Here is a 16,258-nt window from a genome sequence, read left to right on the forward strand (position 1 = left end):
AGATCATCTATACCATTTTTCTAGATTCCATATATATACGTTAATATATGATATTTGTTTTTCTCTTTTTGACTTACTTCACTCTGTATGATACTCTCTAGGTCCATTCATGTCTCTACAAATGACCCAATTTTGTTCCTTTTTATGGCTGAGTAATATTCCATTGTATATATGTGCCACATCTTCTTTATCCATTCATCTGTCGATGGACACTTAGGTTGCTTCCATTTCCTGGCTATTGTAAATAGAGCTGCAATGATCCACGTGTTCACTTTGAATGATCACATGGCCTCTCCATTGTCTTCTCCTTTCCAGGCATTATTTTCTCACCTTTAGGCTCATTCAGTTATTTCATGTTGATGCTCCCATCTTCCAAATGATGCCTCATGCTCTTCATGTGAGTCCAGCATTAGTCTTGATGATGATTCCCAAGTCCATGAGGGATTTCTTTCACCCCGTGGGCCAGGCCACATTCTAACTCTATGGCTTCCTTTTTTCATATCTCTTTGAAAGCTTTCTTTCTGAGAAGCATGTCATTTTGAACTCATTTATTCCTCCTCTAGTGTGGGCTTCAATTGTTTGGAATCTCCAATACAATTTCTTTTTTAGGTACTCTCAGTAAGTATCCTGCAAGTAAGTTTACTTGCTCTTTGCACACAGATGCCACTAGGATTTAACTCCTAGAAAAATGTGTTTCTGGGATGAAGCAAACCTCCCCCACACCATGATATCCTGCTTGTCTCTGGCTCTTGCTAAGATTTGCCAAAGGAATACTTATGCCTCTGTGTCCTCATCAAGATAAGGTGGCTTGGGCATAGGAGATACAACTCTTTGGATTTTAATGCTGACTTGGTCATTGCCATTCTCTGCAGTTTTTGAGAGGTAATGCTTTTTGGGGCTGAATTACCTTCTCAGTAAATGTGCCATTAGAAAGGGCTAAGTTTGCTAAATGAGTACTCTTTTTTTTTAATTTGACAGATTTTCCTTAGAGTTTGTTTTAAAAATTATGAATGTTGTAGCAATGTTTTCCTTAGATTTATCATGAAATGGTAAATGCTTGCAAAAATTTTTGGGACATTATGCAGAAATGTATAAAGAATCAGCAGTAGAAACAAAACAACAAAAACAATTCAATCATAATTTCACCACCAAGAGGCAGACACTGTTAACATTTTGGCATTTTTTTCTTTCATCGTTTTTCTAATTTGATGACATGGTTCAGTGCAACTCTTTCTACCAAAAGTTAGCAACCCACAAATGATATGATACTAAGCATAAAGATTTGCCATTGCCTACCACTTTATTTTTATAATTTATTTATTTATTAAATGATAATGCATTTTATCTTTTAAAAATATTTATTTATTTATTTGGTTGTGCTGTGTCTTAGTTGCGGCTTCAGGGCTCCTTAGTTGTGGCTCGCCGGCTCCTTAGATGCAGCACATGGGCTCCTTAGTTGTGGCATGTGAACTCTTTTTTTTTTTTCATATGAACTCTTAGTTGCAGCATGCATGTGGGATCTAGTTCCCTGACCAGGGATCAAACCTGGGCCCCCTGCATTGGTACCATGGAGTCTTATCCACTGCACCACCAGGGAAGTCCCTTGCCTATCACTTTAAATACACATTTTAATTCAAATCACTTCCCTTGTAGTTGGAGTAGATATCAGTGCTGGAAGGGATCTTACTCACTTTCCAGTCAGACTGCTCCTAACTGATGCTTGAATCTCCCATAGTTTTCCTAGAAAGTGCCAGAAAGTTTCTGTTTGCTGGGCTCCGACCAATGCTCTGTATTCTTTCTCCTGGAATGAGTTTCCCCATTGCCTGTAGGGTTTAAATGATTCCTTCTCTCATGTGCCTTTCCTAAAGCCTTATTTAATCCCTTTGTGTAGATATTTTTGGTTTATTCTTTCATACATTTATTTATTTATTCATTTCAGTAGGACAATACTCTGAACCTAGAATACAATGTTTGTGAAAGCTTGATGGTGAGTGAAATTTTTTATTTTAAAGATAATAGCAGTTTTCTGTTTTTCAGAGGTAGAGATTTTATATTGTGGAAGACAGGAAGACTGTACTCTTTCTTTTTCTTTTGGTCTGGGGACTCTGACATTTTACTATGCCTTTGGTAATGCAAAGGTAAAGTGCAGATCCTGATTGGAAAGGACAAGTTGAGGCTTCATGGACTTTGGAGCAATGATGGCTCACACCAGGTTTTATGGGTCTTCCTTGTTGTAACTCCCCTCTGGTACCCCCAAGCCTTGGGTAAAACTCTGCTGAACAAGACAGTTTGCCTAAGACCATGTGTTGGGGAAATTAAAGGAGAGTCAGTGTCCTCACTTAAGAAGAATTGGCACTGAGAGTACTCAGGTGGCCTGGAGAAGCTGGCCATGCCAAGCAGTGACCCACAGAGAAGCCTAGAGTATTATTCCAGATCTGTATGTGACAAGTGACAGCCAGATGACCCCTGTGATACAAATATATCTCTCAGACCTACTTTCCCCCCCACCTCGAAATACATGGGTAGGGACACCAGGGTAAGGACTGGACTTTGTAGGAAGCAGGATAAAGAAGAACAAGGAGGTTACACCATTGAAACAAGGAAACGAAAGGAAAGGACATTTCCAGGACAAGAGAATGAAGACTGCTTGTATTCAACAAGTATTTGTTGAGCACCTGCTGTGTGTTGACACTGTGCATTGGCACTGGGAATGCAAAGATGTCTAAGACACAGTTTCTGTCCTGATAAAACTCACAGTAACATGCAGTGAATTATCTTGATGGTAACATGAAAATACAACACAACAGGGCAAATGTAATAAAGGTATATACATGACACCACTTGACTATGAAGGATGGGACATCTGACTCTGCCTAAGAGGGTGGGAAGGCTCAGGAAAAGTTCAAGGAGGTGGTGAGGTTTAAGCTGAGTCTTAAAGGATGAACAGGAGCTTAGACAAGATGGTGAAATAAACTTCAGGCAAAGGGAAGAACGTGAGCTTATATTGAGGTATGAAAGAGCATGGTTTTGGGGGGAGGTGCAGTAGTTTAGTAGAGAGGAAAGTAGAAAGCCTGGTTGGAGTGGGGGATTAGGGACAGGGGAAAGGTGGGAGGAGTGTCTAGAGCAGTAGGCAAGAGTTATATGATACACTAAGGTCTTTGCCTTATATGTACATAATGAAGTATAAATTTAAAAAATGTATGCCAGGGAGTTACTTGAGCTACTATGCCTTTAAAAAGAAATTATTCTGTGCCAATATGAAGGACGTCTTAGGTCAGAATCTCTAGAAACAGAGCCTGAGATGGGGATTCTTGTATAAGTGATTTATTGAAGGGGGGCTCTCAGGGGAAAATACTTTAGGGCAGTGAGGGAAGTGGGATGGGGCAGGGGAAGAAGCTGGTCAAAAATGTGGTTTCAGGAAGAATCTGGACTCAGCTTGATCTCATGGGGAGCTCTGGAGCATGAACTGCACCTCAGAGGTTGTCCTGCCACCTCCAAGGGGAGGATGGCATCCCAGGCATCTCCAGATAAAGATGGCTCCATCAGCTGTTGATACTCTTCTAGAAAAGGGTGTGAGTGTGAGTTGCTACTGGTCCAAACCTACAGCATCTGGGGGATGAGTGTATCAGTCTTAGGAGACCTGAGTGGAGTTTCAGCAGCATTGGCCGAATGGGATGGATCAGAGGATCATCCTGCTGGAAGTGGAGGAAAAATTGGGAGTTTTCAGGAAAAGTGTGAGATGTAACAGAGAGAGAGAAAGGAGTGGATTTAAGAGATATCCTTGAGGTAGAACTGATGGAATTTGGTGACCAATTAATACGATGGTAGTTGAAGAGAACAGGTTCCAGGGGCCATCTGAGTTTGGGGCTTAGGTGACTGGGTGCCTATTGTCTGGGCACAAGTCTCTCATTTAGTGGTCCATGTGAGGGGTAGATTTGAGAGTAATGATGTTGAATCATTACTCTAATCGAATTAGGGTTTCTTGCCAAATATCCAGGGAGTAATGGTTAGTGGACAAGTGGAAATCCATTGCTGTAGCTCAGGACAGGGAACCAAGCTAGAGATTTTTAGACATCATCAGGGTGAGTTTGGCAGTCAAAGCTGAGGGGTAGATGACATTGCCAAAGGAGAGAAAGACAAAACAGATAATGTTGTGGAAAGCTCTGCAGTGCTTTGGACCCAACCTGCTCATTCTAGTCCCGGGCCCAGTTTCATCGAAGAAGAATTAATGGACTGAAAATGACAATGATTGTTCTTGAAATTTTGATTTGGAAGTTCCTCGGATAGTGAGAGATATCAGTAGACCATTGTTTTCCTCTTTCTCCTCCCAGCCTGAGGTTTCAACCAGGAGTCTGAGTGTCAGGCCCCTGACCTGAGACCTTATCTGTCCCTTCCTCTTAAGGCTGGTTGTGTGGGATTCCAAAAGCTGTGTGCATGTTTCTTCATGGAACTTCTTTCTCCACACATTTCTGGGTGGGTCTGAGAGGGGTGCACCCAAGCAGATCTTTATAAAGGGTGGAGTTATACTTTTACCCACACAGCCCTACACACCTCAGCCTTGGAGATAACAGGGTAGGAGAAATTTCTTCTACTATCACCAGCCGTTGTAGTCTCCAACCTTATGGATTCCCAGAGTATTTTGGGGGGTGCCACCAGGCTGTCCCTTGGTAAATCAAATGGTTAAGGCAAAAACATTTGGGCCTCAAGTTTTTGATTTGCCGAGTAAATATGGAAATGGTGTTAGGATAAGGCTCTGTCAATTCTACACATTTGGGCAATGGAAAGACAGAGTTCCATTGACTCAGAACTTTTGCCTTCTTTTTTCTAGTGTACCAGACTGCCCTACTGATTGTCCACCTGAGGAATGCTATTGCCTTTAACTTCTAATGGGTTAACTAATACTCCTAGAGGATGTGATGGAGAAACATACACTCTGGGTATGTTCAGTGTTACACGGCTCCACCTCAGGCAGCTGACAGATGGTGATTTATACCATAAAATATTGACATATTCTGATGAAGTACCCTGTTATTGAGACATTTTGGCAGACCTAGTATTTCCATCTCTGTGTAACAGAAACATTTTCACTGACATTTTTAAGTTATACTGCTCTATTGTGAAAAATGACATTTTTCATTTCTATTGAGGTATAATTTACATACAAGAAAATTTGTTAATTCTACGTGTACAGTTTGGTGAATCTCCCTCACATCAAGACACAGAATAGCTCCATTACCCTAAAAAGTTATATCCTGCCTCTTTGCAGTCAATTCTCTCCCCTGATCTCCAGTCTCAGGCAACTACTGATCTGCTCTGTCACTATAATTTCACCTTTTCTAGAATTTAAAAATGGCAAATATAAGGGAAAAAAATGACTCTGTTAACTTAGGTGAAATATCAGCATGCCTAATCTTAAAATCTGCAGATATACAGGATTTTATACTCTTATATGGTTTATGTCTTTTAGAAAGTAAGCAAAGAGAGAATGATGTATTCAATAGATGTGGCCTTTGATCAGCAGTGGAGCAGGTTCTTCCTATATTCCTGAAGTCAGGTAGAGAATTTTGGTTACTATCAGGATAATTCAGATAAAAAGCATCCAGGTCATTTGTGTTGCAGTGATTTTTTTTTTGTTTTTAATCTGGAGATTCTGGCTGATTAGCCTTCTTCACTTAATGAAGGTTGTGTAATAACTTGTCTTATGGGGTCCTGGGATATAGGGAGGGTTATTATTAACCAAACACATACACTGGGGATGGAAATTCAGTCGGTTCCTAACTTCCATCTCTCGAGTTGGAATGGCTCTTAGGAATAGCTGCCTGGGTTGCATGGCATGGTGGCCACAGGATTCCTCTTCCTTCCTCATTCACCTGCCCCCTCAGCACACAGTTGACTGGAATCATATCTCATCTTATTCCCACCATTCCTGGGTCTCCTGTTCTCCAGGGTGTGAATGGCAGGATGGGTGGGAAGAAGGAAAGGGTAATGAGAAGGTGGCTCTCTTGCCACTCCTCCACTGCTGGGGCTGGTTGTTTTGGGGTTTATCCCTTCTCCTTGAAGGTTCCTCCACATCAGGTCCCACTGGGTTTTCACTCCATGGCCTCCACCTGAACCCCAGGCTGAACTTCTGTGATGATGAAATACCCAGGAAAGTTTAAATCTTGGCAGTCCCCCAATCTTTTGATTGTATCTCTGTCTGGACCTATCTGGACCAGAGAGATATGTTTGTGTGGACTTGGCCGGGAAAGGTAGGGAGGAGCAAAAGAAATCGATTGACTTATGTATTTTGAGCTAGGCTTGGCTCTGTGCTTTAATGTGATATCTCTAATTACGTAACTGGTATTTATTGAACAGCAAGTATTGCACTGGGCTTCATTGCCCTTTTATGGATGAGGAAGCTGAGGCTCAGAAAAGTTGACTTACCTGAGGTCTCACAGCTGGTAAATGATGTCTGTTTTCTATCTCTTTTAGGGGAGAGACCCTGTTTGGAATTTGTAGGTGGTAACAATGGAAAAGGCCACTCTTTGGAGTCCAAAGAGTTACAGAAAGAGGGTGAACAGGCTGTTTGCCTGGGAGTTGGTGTGAGCCCTTGGGGCTGCAGCATGCAGACGCAGCCATATGACCTCCACCCTTTGCCTTCTGGAGAGCCCTCACATCTCAGGTTTCCTCTCATTCCCTATCCCAGGAACCATTGTTTTGGAGCTGGGGAAGGTGGGTTTTTGGTCCCACTGCCTGGCAGGTGGAGGAGGGATCCCCCGTCTCATTGCTTTGGAGGGCACCATGTTGCCGGAGACACAATGGAACCCCAACTCCATTCTCCCGTGGCATCATGGCGAGGCGCGGTTATTACTAGGCTCCATAGAATGAGGTGTCCGACTTATGCTCAGTTGTTTCACACCATCTGAGGTGTTGGTTGTTGGTTAACACCCACTGATTCTGTTTGCTAGAAATGCAGCCTGGATCATCTGAACACTGAAACATTTCTTACCTTTGTTCCCTTCAATGGTAAATCTAGGGTAACCCTCTCTCCATGGGGTTGGTGTAGAAAGCATTACTGTCTAACCTGGATATATGATCATTTCCTGAGTTCATTAAGCACATTTGATTGCACAGCAAGTTCTCACCTGTGAGTTGGTGTTGCATTAGGCTGGGACTTCTGAAAGGGTGTGATCTATGATACAAGCTAGGCAGGCAGGAAAGCCTTTTGTCATGCCTTCACTCCTTCCTCTGAGGTATGTCGGAGCTCAGGGGTTGGGAGGAGGGAAGGCAGCCTGCAGAGATACAATAGTTAGCCCTTCTCTGACTTCTTCCCATCACTTGGAATTTGGGATAATGGAAGGGTGGGCACCTGAGCTGTAGGCTGTATATAATGATTTCTAAATGCTGGGGCAATAGTGTTGTCTGGCTCTTATGCATTTCCATATATTGGTTTCTCTTGCCTTGTGGTTTAGAAAAATATTATATCACCACACTTGTGGTGGCTTCAGTGGCATTCTATGAGGGCAGGCACTCTCTTCCAAGGGACTCTTGCTCTCTTTCATGGTCTGGTGCCTGTGTTGGTGCTAGGAAATTTGGGACCTGCATTCGGGTGAGTAAGCAAGGTGCCTCGGGTGCAAGCTTTAAGGCAGTGCTCACTCTAAGGGACATGCAAGTACAGAGTCAGCACTTGCATGACCCGAGAATTTGTAAATCCAAGGAATGATCCTCAGAAAAGACACACATTTCATTAGGACAGGGAGAGAGAAGCTTTGAGAAAGCAGACCTGTTTCTGTTGTCGTTGGCATGGAAAATAAACTGTAATCAGCTGTCTCTGGTCCGATTTGAACATTTTAGTTTTCCTGAGGGACATGTCAGCAGGTACAACCCACATGCCAGGGACTAGGGAGATAACAGCAACGATGCTAATTTGAAAATACTTCTGTGACACTTAGCAGGGTGTGATTTTAATTCATTTTTTGTCCCCTGATAATCATAAAGTGCTTTCAGCCTGTGAATATCCATTTTTGACCAGCATGCTCATACTTCATCTGGGGACCACATTTAATGGCTGTGGTGGTGATGGTGTTCATAGGGGAATTGTGTAAGGTACAGATATTTGCTCTCTGGAGAGAAACATGCCACCGATACTAAATCACGTGGCTATTCTGTACAAGGAACTGTAGATCTGAATACTTGCCTGTATGCAAGTATTGTTTGTACACACATGCACACACAGAGCCAATATTTGCATAGTGCTTTGAGTTTATCCAGGTTTTATTATCATCATCTTATTTAATTCTTGAGATAATTCTATGAAATTTACTGGAGCCATTTAGAAAAAACATAATCCATGCTGGATTGTTTGAATTCTACTTTTGTCACTTAACTAGCTGTGTGACCCTGGACAAGTTACTTAATCTCGGAGCCTCAGTTTCCCCAACTGTAAAATGAGGATAATCATGCCTACCTTATAAGGCTGTTTAGAGGATTAAATGATCAATACATATACAGTGCCTGGCACAGTACCTGGTTTGTAGTGGGAACTCAGTAGATGCTGGTTCTTTCCTCTCTGTGTCCCAGATTGGGGTCAGTGCTCTTTTCACTATAGCCTAGTTGTCTCTGTCTTGACAATCACTCTGAGTTTTGAGCGGCTGATTATATAAATTATTCTCCCACAAGCCTAAGTGTGGTAGATCCCTCTTAGTGAGAAATCTGCTTGGTTTGCAAGTGACCCAGGGTAAAAGGGTATTATCTGAGATTTTTAGATTGAAGTCTAGAGGGCTTGGCAGGAAACGTGGGCCGGGCCAGGCCAGGGCACTCCCCCACATTCTACCCTTGGCCAGTCTCCCACCCTTTCTCTAGCTGGTGCCTCCATTAGGCTTACTCAAGGAGGGGCCAATTGGTTGCCTCCTGCAGCTGTCTTATGATTCCTGGTGGCTTCTCTTTCTGAGTGGACAATCTTTATTTTTCTTTTTTTTTTCCCATCTCTTCATCTCCATCCTCCCTACTCTTTACCTGGTACCAGGGACGTTCCAGCTGCTTCCCAAGAGTACTGACTTTCTCCTGGCGGCCCTCCACCCATCAGGACTTGTGAGCATGGGGAACTCGTGCTGTATTCCTCTTGTCGTTGCCTCACTCAGGGCTAGGAGATGCTGTCTGATTTGCCAAGTCCAGAGAAGACACTGGAGATTCTATTCTTTAACCCAGAGGGGTGTCAAACAGTGGAAATCCTCAGCACCATCTCAGGTTATTAGGGACTTATTGTTTAGATGGAAAAAACTTTCCACACCCCTCAAGCAGACCCAGTCCTGGCTCTGGGACGAGTGGACTTGGAGTCAGGGGATCAGAGTGTCTGTCCTGGCTCTGTCATTCACTAGTTTGGAGTAGCCATTTAACCTGAGTCTCAGTGTTCCTTATATGTTAAACGGGAAGGAAACTTATGACCCAACAGGAGTTTTATTCTGCATGAATAAAGAAAGCAGGTAGATGAAAAGGCTTTCACACTGAAGAAAAAGGCATTAATATTATGGGCCATTGCAAGCTCCCTCAATTGTCTTCATGCCTAGGGTGTGAATTTTGGTCAGACTACTCTGGCCCACGTCTCTTGGATGCCGACATTCTTTCCTCCCTGCAGCAGTTCTGAGGGGGAATCATAGGATCACCTACTATGTTCAGAGGGGATGTGAAAATCTGACCACAGACGTGTGTGTGCTCCTCACCTCTGCTAGTTGCCCTCTGAGTTGAGGCTCATGCAGGGCACGGCCATGGGAGCCCACCCTGGGGATTTGAACATGGCTTTGTCTTGGGCTTGCAGGGACTCTGTCAGGGAGTCCTCAGGATGTGGGGCTGGAAATGCAAGGAGAGCCCTCATGCAGAACAAGTTTAGAGAGACATTAAGGGACAGTGACAACATCATTACAAGTCCAGATTCAGTGTCTCTCATTCTTGAAGCCCACCAGCCACCACTGGGGAACAGGCAGAGCCTGTTAAGGTTCTTATTAATGAATTTGTTCAGTGACGAAAGAGCTTCAGGTCACGCTCTTCAAAGTGTATTGTTTCAAACTGGTAAAAGCCTAGCTGTTACGGGCAGAGAATCTGCAAGATCTCTTTTCTCTTCCATAACATCACCTCACACTTTCCTTCCCCTCTCCACTCACTCCATCTTCCTCCAAACTCCCTTTTCTCTCTAATGATCTCAGCGGCTCATGACACTTCTGGGGAGAACGTAGGAAGTAGGTCCCCTGCTGCCAAATCCAACCTCTGGGTCATTTATCACTTCAGAAGATACCATAGTGCTATTAAAGCACTAAGGCTCATGTTTCCCCTTTTCCTTAAGGAACAAATTCCATCATAGTCAAGGCACACAATTAGGTGTATGGGAGCAGAGCAAACACCCAATAAGACCAACCCTCATTTAGTGGGAGTTCTGACAGATGCCAGCGAGTACTTCTTAAAGCAACAGCCAGGCAGCGTTGGATTTGTATCTCTCTCCCTCCCTCCCTCCCTCCCTCCCTCCTTCCTTCCCTCCCTTCCTTCCTCTCTCCCTCCCTTCCTTCTCTCTCTCCTCCCTCCCTCCCTTCCTCCTTTTCTCTCTTTCTTTTTTTCCCCTCTACCCGCCCCCCACCCCTTCCAGCCATCAGACATTTCTCCTAAGCACTGGAGACTGAAAATTCTGGAAAAATGTAAAGAGCAAGAGGGAATATCTTTTTTGCTCCTGTAAGCACAAAATGACTTAAATAAGGGTTGCTTTAAAAGATAAAATAATAAGAAAATGCAAGGTCATTCATTCTAATTAGCCTTTAGATAGCACTCAATTAAAACTACTAGAATATTTTGGGGCAATCACACTTTTCCTTCATAGTATTAAGTACATCTTCAAAATAGAGCAGTTATTAGTCAGTCTTTTTTTCATTTATTCCTCAAGAATGTTAGAATTATTTTTACCATTGCGACAGAGTTCACTAGCATGGCCAAAACTGCAAAGAAATTGCTGGTGTACTCCCCCAGGGGGCTGTTTCCAGACCCCCACCTTGACCTCTGTGAGATTTCTATGGATGCTCTGTGCTCTTAATGACTGGTCATCCAGGGATAGGTCAATCAAGTCTCATGCTGTCATGGAGGTAAAAGGACCAGCTGGGAAGCTATTTGTATCATTTTACAGAGAAAAGTGTTAAAGATGGCAAAGTATGAGGGCCTTGTAAAGATAGCTTGGGGGAATATTAGGGCCCATACATATCTGACCTGGCTCATGCTTTGAGACTTCACTAGATACCATCCCTTCTCTCATGACAAAGTCCTGTTCCACTAAACACCCCATTTAAAGCAATTATTGTGGACCTTGTATTTTTCATCCACTCTCGCTCTTTGTGTCACCCTATTCCTGCATTTATGCAGCTCCTGAACTTTTCTTAGCTTTCTTCTGCATTTCTAGGACCAGCCAATGGATGGGACTTCCCTGGTTTTGACCTTTGCCTTGTTCTCTGGGTTGGCCTCATGCTGGTGATTCTGGTCACAAGTAGCCCAAGACTCTCCTGGCATTGGTCCAGCCTCCCCTGGTGTTCCTGATGGGCAGGCCAAAGAGTGGTGCTTTTAGTGTTGACTATTGTGCTTTTTTTAATGTAGTGATTAGAAATCTGCTCATAGGAATCTCTAGAAGGGATTTCAGTGGTGAACAGTATCAGGCCAGGTGACTCTTCTTCCATATTCCAGGCTACGTTCCACTCCTGTGGTGTTTACGTTGTATGGGCCCATGCAATTTAGGGTTTTGTAATTTTTAGCTCTTCCAGCATCATTTTGTATGGCAACAGCTAGTAGGTCAGCTCTAACTACAAAGACCTCAAACTCAACCCAAATCATAATCTCCCCAAATGCTGTGCTTTCCTCCTATGGTTTTTGCAGAAGGGCCTCAATTAATGAGTGAGGTGTTTGTGAAACCAAATTCTCTCATTGCAGACGTGACAAGCCATAATTCGTAATAACAGAGCTACGTTTCCCCACTCGTCGGCCTGGAGTGAAGGCTGTGCTGTGATTTATTACTTTGCTGCAAAACCTTTGATAAGTGGCCACCAAATGGTTCCTCATTACTCAAAACTCTTCCAATTCCTTAAACTAAAGTCCTCCCCAAACCTCACACAAGCTGCTTGTGTTCCGGGGGAAATGAATCAGGGACCTTCTTGCTAAACTATTTGGCATAAAAAAATATCATAAATGAGAGAGGAGAAAATCTTGTTTGCTAAAGGGCTGCTGGGTGAACTGCCTCTTGGCCTTTTGATAGCATCTTTGAAATGGAAATGGCCAGCTGCCTGACCTTCTGTTCAGTGACCCTTTTTGTACAAAGTCAAATTGCCACCGCCTCACAGCAGCAATTCACCTATGGACACAAACAGGATTTCCATTTTTTTTCTAACCTTTTTTGCCTGGTGCATTTATTACCGTGAACATTTTTTTTTTACTATTCACGTAAAGGACATCATGGTTAAAAAAAGGAGCCCTTTGCATCAAAAGGATTGTAACTCATAATGATTTCAAAATACTAGGGAAGTGTCTATCTTTAATTCTGCTCTCTATCTGAGCCTTTAAGTGTACTGTAATGTGAAAAGGCCAGTGAAAAGACTATATTCTGGAACAGTTTGGGGTTGTTAATGTTCCTACTCTTTTCTTGCACTTGAAGGGAAAAAATAGTCTTGATCTTATTAAAGAGGGAAATTATCTTCACCTCACCGTGAACAGAAGGAGAAAAGGCAAGGCAAGTTCTGTTTAAGTGATTATGGTGAATGTAAGAAAATAAATACCTCTATGTGCTTTCTGTGGAGCAGTGCTGAATTGGAATTAGGAGTCTGCCTTAAAAAGGAACCAGGCTGCACTGTCACTTCAGACTATATTAAAGCCTGAGGCTGAAGATGGAGAGAAAGAGGGAGCCCTTTGAACACCCCCCCTTACCCCCCAGTGCTTCCTCTTGCATCTCCTCCTTAGTTCTTTTCAAGCCCTAACTGGGCAGTGCAGAACTGCTTACTTAAGGCTGTGCATCAGCACACTGTTGGGCTTGGAAAACGCTCAGGACCTGTACTCTAGGGCTGGCGTCTGGGTGCTGCTCTGCCTCAGACGCCTCCACTAACAGGACCCCTCCAGGCTGCTGTTCTACCTCCCACCCACTGGAGGTCTGTGGGTGCCTGTTCTCCATGGGATGGGTGGGCTGAGCCTCACTCAGGGGCAAACGGGAAAACTCTCTCTCCTGGGCTGGTCAAGGGAGTTGAAGGAGCTAGAGTAGGGGCTCACAGAGTTTTGATGGTGATGGTGAGTTCTGATTCAACAAATATTTATCAGGCCCCACACTGTGAGCCTGATCCATTAGCTAACTCCATCCCAGAATAACTGGGGGGGGGGGTTGTATCCAGAGAGTGACAGGAGCAGATTCTGGGGACAGACAATCCTTGGTTTGGATTTTGACTTGGCCACTTGATAGCTCTATGACTGTGAGCACATTATTTAGTGTCTTGAAGCCTCAGTGTTATCACTGGTAAATTGAAGGCTAATACTTGTCTCATGGGGCTGTTGTGAAGATTAGATGAAATGATGTATGAGAAATTGCCAAGCCCAGAGCTTGGTCCATAGTAACCACTCAGCAAAAATTCCTTTCTTCTCCTCCTTCCCACTTAACAGGCAAGGAAATGAAGGAATTTGCCAGACTGGGATTTGAATCCAGGTTTTTTTTTTCTTTTCACCCTCACAGATGCTCCCTGTCTACATGGACCCAAGCTACTCCCTGTGAAATTTTCATCAGGGCTTGGGTTTCAAATAAGTGTCTTCTGCTTTGTTACAGGCTGAAATTGAACAAATAATGATTACAGACAAGGGGAAAAAGTGAGAGCATTCTGTTCTATTCTCTGCTTCTTGCGGAGACTATTTCTCTGTACCATATAGAGTTCACACCCTGTCAAAAAAATAAAATTTAAAAACCTCTCAAATAAACCACACTACAGAAAACTGAAAAATATTTCTTTTCCCCTACTAATCCTTAATCCTTTCACTTTAATACAACATTTTACCATTTACAAACAGCAATATTCCATTTGCATATCTAGTCTTACTGAAGGCAAACCTGATTTTACAAGTCATAATCACAGCATTTGTGATAGTTGACATTCTTTCATTAGTGTTATATCATAAACAATTTTCAGGCTGCTGTCTTGTCTTCATAATTTTAATTTTCATGATTGTAAAATGTCCCATCCATTTTATATCATCAAACTTACCCATGTAGGTCACAAATTTGTGTAGGTGCTCCATGCATAGCAAGAAGGCTAAAAGCACTTGTATGGGTGAATACTCCAATCTGCCATTAGTCACAATTTATATGATGGTAAATAAATAATCCACTGTCTCATGTAGAGGGTGAAAGGAACATGGAGACTGAAGTTTGTGCAAAACACAAATTATAATGGCAAGTTTACAGCTTGGAAAGCCCCTGTTAATCTTTTACTTTGCTTTTCTCTTTTATTGTTTCTTTTAGTTGACTCTAGGCAGAGTAGCAATAAAGACTCCTTGCTTACTGTGGTTCATCAGCAGTATCTAGTGCCAGGAGTCCTGTTTTCATCCTGATAACCAGATATCAAAGGGCTCAAATACATTGGGCTGTCCCTGATAGAGATATGAACCTTCAGAGGCCTCGCTGAACTAATCTGTGACCCTCGTGAGTCAGGGCCATTGTTACTTGTGGAACACAATCTTTCTGATCCCACATGAGGAAGCATGTTCCTTGCAGAAAGCAGGTAGGAGTCACACCTTTTGTGTGCTCCTGCCCTGTGTTAAAATCAAATCCTTGGCTACGTGAGCTTCTATACCTCTGACTTTATGAGGGCAAATCATTTGATGAAAGTAAATTCTTGTATGGGTCTTTGGCAACTACCTTTAGAAAGCTGGAAAATGTTTTAAAATTTCCACCGGTATGATTGAATATTCAAAGCTTTGTATTTCACCTGTATGGTCAGGTGCTTTACCCATTTCTTGGACTGACTAAGGTCTGAGTTTATACCAACACTTCTCTTTGGCCCTTTGCCTGGCACTTAGTGGGTTCTCAGTGCATATTTATTGAATGAATGAGTGAAGTTAGAAGTCTGGACAGGGGTTAAATTCATGGATTTGCTAATACCTCTTCCATGTACTTATTATTATAATTGTGGACTTAAAATTTTTTGAAAAATCAGAAACACTGAAAAGTTTTGGAAGTATGTGGATTTAGGTCCCTACCCTGCAACTAACTCCTTGGACAAGTCATTTCACTTGGAAGGACCTTAGTTTTCAAATCTGTAAAATGAGGTCAGCAGAGTGTTAGTGGGCAGGGCAAATATCCAGGTGTTCTTTCTCCGAGGCCAGCACCCTTTCTAAACAGCTGTGCATTTCAACACATCTCCACATGGTCATGCAGCAGCTTTGGATGATCTCTACATCTCCTTCTAGAGCTAACCTTCTACAATGCCAGGATTCAGTTACTCAGCATCCAGACTCTGGGCAAAAGCAGCAAAGACAAGCATGTTCAGTGTAGGCAGGCATTTGGGTAGATGTTAGTACTACTGTGGGTGTTGTATGTCCAGGCTGGGCTGAGAGAATGAGTTGGCTCTCTCTTCTCTCAGTTATCTTGGGGAGGGAGACTTATCAGAGTTCATGCATTGACTAAATATGCCAGCAAGACTGATTTTGGACTCTATTATTTCATCTTTAATTTGAATCCTTATTGTGTATCCATCTGCCTATTTAACACTTTTACTTGGATCTGCAAATCTTCTCCCACAAAAATACAAAACAAAATCCCCCAAATATCAGGTCTTCTTTGATTTTTCCTGTCTTAGTGAATGCCACAACTATCCACTTCGAAGACTAAGGCAACACCCCAGGCATTATCCTTGATGGCTCCCTAAATTCATCACCAATTCCTCCTCAATTTTTTAAAGCTTTTTTTAGATGTCTGACTTTTCTCTACTTCTCCCAGTCTCAAAAGCTGCCTCCCTAGTCTGAGTTAATACGACTTTCCCCTGAGCACTGCAGCTGTCTTCTAACTAGTCTTCTCATCTCAAACCTTGTCTCTCTCTGATATGTTTTCCCCATAAAAGACAGTGGAAATGTCTTCCAGATTAGAACTTGATCACGTTGCCCACCCTGCTTAATCCTCTGTATGGTCAACCACGGCATTTATAATCATCAAAATTCTTAAGATGTTCTAAAAGGCTTATATAGCCCGGCCCTTGCCTGTTGACCCCTTGATCTCTGTTCTCCATCCTCGTGG

Source organism: Balaenoptera borealis, assembly GCF_965194805.1.
Source record: "Balaenoptera borealis genome assembly, chromosome: 3".
Classification (NCBI taxonomy): domain Eukaryota; kingdom Metazoa; phylum Chordata; class Mammalia; order Artiodactyla; family Balaenopteridae; genus Balaenoptera; species Balaenoptera borealis.